This window comes from Colius striatus, chromosome 11 (assembly GCF_028858725.1).
Source record: "Colius striatus isolate bColStr4 chromosome 11, bColStr4.1.hap1, whole genome shotgun sequence".
Classification (NCBI taxonomy): Eukaryota; Metazoa; Chordata; class Aves; order Coliiformes; family Coliidae; genus Colius; species Colius striatus.
The window spans coordinates 23,928,128-23,934,625 of NC_084769.1; positions in this window are offsets into that span (position 1 = coordinate 23,928,128).

Genomic DNA, 6,498 nt, shown 5'->3' on the forward strand with positions numbered 1-6,498 from the left:
AATCTATTTCATTGTTACAGTCAAATGAAGTTTGGAATTCTGGGGAAGCCTACACAGGTCTCTGCTTTTCAATGCAAGGCCAAGACCCAAGTATCTCCTAAGGGAACTGTGGCATTGCTTTTTTAACTGCTATATTGGATTAGCTAACTAGGGACTACAAAGGAAAGTGTCCCATTCTGTTCAAGTCTGGTCAAGCAGACAATGGCAGGACTGTCAGAGTCATATCCAAATGGCCTCTCAGAGAAGGGCACTGCAAAGGGGCTGTGCTATAGCCAGCATCACAGTAAACTGGACCAACAGTGGATCATCATGTGATGGTTTCTCCCCAAAGTTCTTGCTTTACTTTCCTGACCTACAAGATCTTTTTTTCCGTTCACTTTATCCTTAGCTATGCTTGGTATTTATAGAAATTTTACTTTTCTCTTCTTCAGCTTTGTTTATTCTATTTCTTTGTTGTTCTCAGTATTTCCACTTGGAGCTACATGCTTTGTTCACTCAGCATGCACGTTTGGAACAAGCAGCATGGCTGTGTGAGCTCTGTACTTGTCCCTTCGGAACTGAGGAGAACAAGAAAAAGAATGAGAAAAGAAGGAGTAGAAGTGAGAAAAAGAAATAGGGGGAGAGGTTGACTTCCTTGCAGCTGCTGTGCTGCCTCTGAGCAATGCTAGTCCTCCCACATCAGCCTACCCACTTCACACCGAAAGCAATGCCTTGAGCAACACAGATGTCACAGGGCTTTACCTCCTCCTGCCTGACATTCAGATGGTGGAGGACCCGTGGGGAAGAGCTCCCATGTGAGGTCCCAGTTCCTCCATCATGCTGGCATGGGGCAAGCAGGATGCTGACATTAGCCAGTAGTCTCCATGTGTTCCTCAAAAACACCAGGGAGGTGAATAAGCCTTGTGAGCTTTTGCATACATCTAACTTGATATGATTATGGGGTCATAGACTTCAGGAGAAACACAGAACCAGTTCCTCCCTTCTACCTCTTCAATCAAAGTAGTCTTAGAAATTCCTTTTATTAACAGCAAGCAATTTTAAAGTGACTGGTGTTTTTCAAATACCAAGTGATATCATGTATTTGAAGAGTCACAGCAAGATTTTTTTGTCTTGAAAAAGCTTAATTTCCTGAAGCATATATCAAAATCCCAACCTATGAATCCCTTCTGTGCAACAGAGCTCTCCTTGTTAAAATTCTGCACAAGCATATTTCCTCCCCATTCCCTCAGGTACCATTTCCTCTATGTAAACTACAATAACAACCGCGCTTTTACTAAGATTGAACACAATATCCAGGTCTTTGTAGAGGATAATTAAGAGCCAGCAGTGAATCTTAGCATTTATTCAATGGGGTATGAATGAGTTATGAAAATTCTTTTTTGCTGGAGAGATAATGGGATATTGTTACGTTTGCATATGCTTTGCCTCTTGCATGATAGCATATTTATGGTGTTTGTAGTTTCAAGTCAGAAATACATACACAGATATTACACATTTGTATTCAGGCAGTTGTGCCTCAACACGTTTGCTCCTTTTTCTGTCATTAACAAAATCCCCACTCCATCTGCATCTAATCCAAATTCCTCATGTCCATTCTGAGCAGGATGAGTAGACCTGAGCCTCTCCAGCTGTTCCTAGAGTTGCAAAGGTTTGTTTCCAAAACTGAATTTCCAATCTTAAGTAAACTATCTAGATTAGTGCCCTCACAGGGGATACTTCACAGAGTACTTGATGGTAGTTACAATGACATTACACAGCTCTGAAATACATGGAGCCCCTAAATTTGTCTGTGTTTTCCTTTTCATAAGAGAAAACAGTCACGTTGCTCTTCACTATTAAACAGCTAAATATGTATGAAAAGCAGCAACTCCCATTTACAGGAGTCTATAGAGTGTAGTTGTCTATGTATATAGGATATAGATATAAAATCCACAAATATCTTTCAACTCAAAAACTAAAACACGATTATAGAGTAATTTAAATGAGAGCAAGGCCTTTTTAAAGTAGAAATACGAATGACTAGTGAGGCAAAAGGAATTAAAACTGTCAAGATACATTAAAAAAAAACCCAAAACAAAACCAAAGTTTGATTGGCTCCATTCACAAAGCCCACAGTTTCAGTTCTCATCTAAGCTATCAGAAGATAACTAAGAAAAGAGAGGACGTGAGCTGAAGAAATGCATGCTTTTGCTGCCAACTAACTAAACACCTTTTCCTCACTTTTTTTGCTGCTCAAGAAATGTTGATGTTCCAGAAACTACTGCAGAAAGTGCCCAGCTCTTACCTGGCTGCACGTGGCAGGTGTGCTCCTGCATCCCCAGAGCATGGGAAGAGTATAGGAACATTGCCAGGGCATGCAGGGGTGCAACTAGGAAGACTAGAGCCCTTCGAGAATTAAATTTAGCCAGGGATGTTAAGGACAGCAATAAGCCACTTTTCAAGTACATCAGCAGCAGAAGGATGGTGAGGGGTAATGTGGGCCCCCTGCTAAATGCTGAGGGTGCCCTGGTGTCTGAGGATGCAGAGAAGGCCAAAGTACTGAATGTCTTCTTTGCTTCAGTCTTTACAGCTAAGGCTGACCCTCAGGAAGCCCAGTCTGGCAAGGATAACAGGATGGCCTGGACAGTAGAGGACTTGCCCTGGGTAGTATAGGAAGAGGTTAAAGATTTGTTGGCCAAGCTTAAGGCTCATAAGCCAATGGGTCCTAACGGGATGCATCCCAGAGTGCTGAGAGAGCTGGCTGATGTGATTGCTCAGCCTCTCTCCATCATTTTTGAACAATCATGGAGGACAGGCAAAGTGCCTGAGGACTGGAGAAAGGCCAATGTCACACCAGTTTTCAAAAAGGGCAGGAAGGACAACCCAGGAAACTACAGGCCAGTCAACCTCACCTCTATCCCTGGAAAGGTGACAGAAAAACTCATCCTCAATGTTGTTATTGCTGAACGTATGAAGGAAAAGATGGTTATCAGGGGAAGTCAACATGGTTTCACCAAGGGGAAATCCTGTTTGACCAACCTGATCGCCTTCTATGAGTGTATAACTGGCTGGCTAGATGAGGGGAGAGCAGCAGATGTCATCTACCTTGACTTCAGCAAGGCTTCTAACACTGTCTCCCATAACATCCTCATCAGAAAGCTCAGGCAGTGTGGCTTGGATGAGTGGACAGTGAGGTGGATTCAGAACTGGCTGAATGACAGAGCCCAGAGGGTGGTGATCAATGGCACAGAGTCGAGTTGGAGGCCAGTGGGGTCCCACAGGGATCGGTTCTGGGGCCACTCTTGTTCAACATCTTCATCAACAACCTGGATGAGGGGGCAGAGTGTACCCTCAGCAAGTTTGCTGATGACACCAAACTGGGAGAACTGGCTGATTCACCAGAAGGCTGTGCTGCCATTCAGTGTTATCTCAACCGGCTTGAGAGTTGGGCAGAGAGGAACCTCATGAGGTTCAGCAAGGGCAAGTGCAGAGTCCTGCATCTGGGAAGGAACAACCCCATGCACCAGGACAGGCTGGGGGTCGAACTGCTGGAGAGCAGCTCTACAGAGAGAGTCCTGGGAGTGCTGATTGATAATAAGCTAAATATGAGCCAGCAATGGGCCCTTGTGGCCAAGAAGGCCAATGGCATCCTGGGATGCATCAAGAATAGTGTGGCCAGCAGGTTAAGGGAGGTTCTTCTCCCCCTCTCCTCTGCCCTGGTGAGGCCTCATCTGGAGTACTGTGTCCAGTTCTGGGCTCCTCATCTCAAGAGGGACAGAGAACTGCTGGAGAGAGTGCAGTGCAGGGCCACCAAGATGATCAAGGGTATAGAACATCTTTCATACGAGAAAAGGCTGCGGGAACTGGGGCTGTTTAGTCTGGAGAAGAGGAGACTGAGGGGAGATCTTATTAACATTTGTAAATATCTAAAGGGTGGGTGTCAGGAGGTTGGGACATCCCTCTTTTATATAGTAGATAGTAACAGGACAAGGGGTAATGGGATGAAGCTGGAACACAAAAAGTTCCACTTAAACATAAGAAAAAACTATTTCACTGTGAGGGTGACGGAGCCCTGGCACAGGCTGCCCAGAGGGGTTGTGGAGTCTCCTTCCTTGGAGGTCTTCAAGACCCACCTGGACATGTTTCTGTGCGACCTGATCTAGGTGAACCTGCTTCTGCAGGGGGGTTGGACTAGATGATCTCCAAAGGTCCGTTCCAACCCCTACCATTCCATGATTCTATGATATGGAGACCTTGCTCCCTTAGGTGTAACAGCCAGGTGGGGATGTGGCCAGCTTCACTGCTGCTGTTACTCAAGTTTGCATCACTAAGCACAGGCAAAAGCTTGGGAACACCACCAAAAAGGAGCCTTTTGATCTGACCTTGCAGCTATGAAATGGCTGGAATAGCAGGAACGTGATTGCTGGTATGCCAACAAGTAAGCCAGGCAGCCTAGGCTGATGTAGGAATCCTGACTGTACGTGGGCCACCATAGGGCATTTCCCATTGCTCCCACTGCTGGTCAGGGTTTGCTGAAGCTGGAAACATGCCATATACAGGCACTTCACACCAGTGCTCATGATAATGGACTTCACACCATTTCTGTAATTGTTACTAAGGAGGTGTTTTTTAGCCTTCTCCCGTGCAACCTAAAAATCCCCTTTCAGTCCAGTGAGTCATTCCCACTGAAGGTGCATTTCCAAAGCAGTGACCTTATGAGAGGACAGAGAACAAAAACATTGCAGCCCTCGGCTGGAGCACAGCAGCCATCAAAGGTGACCTCCAAAGGCATCCTGCGAGCCTCTGACCCTCCTCCTGCCCTTTTGTCATATTTTAAAGGAGTCTTGATTTTTTTTTTCTTTAAAACAAGCAGGGATAGATGAGAGGTTCTGCAGGATGGTTTGTTTATTTGTTTCTTTTCCTTTCAAAATGTAGTTCCAGTCCCTCCCAGAAGGTGTTCTGGCTACTAACGAAACAATAATATTGCCTGAGAAGAGGGAGTGAAAGTCTAGAGGGGAAAATGCTTTTATAATTTCTTTTTTGTTTCTAATCTGACTGCTTAGCATTCTTCCTTCCTAGTTAACATCTACTGGAGTTCAGTTATCAACTGACATTTTGGAGTAACAAGCTGTGTTTCAAACATCCAAGAGCTCCACTCCTCCTAGCAAAGCCTTTCTACTAAACACACAGCTGCCAGGCCCCAGAATGGTGCTTCAGGCAAGACCAACATTTACTAAACAAAGCCAAAAAAAAGGGGGGGATTTGTTTTTTAAATATCTGTCCACTGCCTTTTTAATCGTTATTGGAAAGAAAACAAGAAAAAGAAAATAGGAATTGCTCTGTAAATCACCTGTGAACAACAGACATGCTGAATTGGAGATATTTAGTTCATTTGCAGGGATTTCTTCTGTGCATTGTAAACCACATTGTGGGCTGTAGTCTTTAGTTAACATATCCTGATGAGAGGTATAAAGGAATGTGTAACATTGTGAATTGGGCAGAAGGCCACTTGACAAGTACTGCACTTAAAGTTACTCATTGCAAAGAGTTAAAATGAGTCTGCTTCTGAAAAAAGAAAACCAAACAAATCACTCTCTGTATGGGAGGGTTTTTAGACATTAAATTAGGTTCAGTAGAGGAAGATGAAGATGCACATAATAAATTTGCAACTGCTGGGAAGCAAAGCATGGCTTCTGACCCCAGCAAAGTCTGATGTGCTTTGCCAGTGCCCTCCCTGGCTGGCAGGAGGAGTTCAGCAGACCTGGCCCAAGAGCTGCCCGGTGCCCTGCCTGGGGCTGACCACACTCCAGTACCTTTCTGGGCTCCCACAGCCTCGGCACAGCGACAAACACAAACATGGATTACTACACTGAACACGTCAGGCTAAGTCAATAGTTTAATAACCACTATTAAGGCTTTTCCAAATCCATTTAACAACTGTAAATTATTCCAAAATAAAATAGTCTCAGCCAATCAGCTGTGTAATCACTGACCCACAACTATGTGCTTATTTCTCAATTAAGCAAATCTCCACACCCTGGTTGGCTTGAGCTGCTGTTGTGGTTTCCTACATTGCAAGATGCAGTATATAAATCCCTGTCTGCTGCCCAAGAGCCTCAGCTGGCTGCTTCTGACAGCAGGTACTGCAGCTTTGCCCTTACTGGCATTGATGCTGGTGCTAGGAGAAACCTCTCTGCTCCGCTTGTCTCCTGCCATCCCTTCCAGCGCATCCCCTATCTAAAGCTGTGCTGCTCAGCCAGCCCTGCCCTGCCCTGCCAGTAGTCCTGCAGGACCACTCTGAAGACCCATGCTTTTCTGGGCCAGGAGAAGGGTCACTCACTGGCCGGTGCCATCCCTGAGCTCCCCAGGACTGTGCCAGGGCAGCTGCCCACACCTGTTGGAGCAGCATCTGAACTGGAGTTGGGCTCTGGGGCTCACTGGGTCCCGGGCACGCCACTGGCACCAGTGAGACAAGCCAGCAGGGATGGGCTGGGGCAGTACAGTGAGGCAGCATCAAGA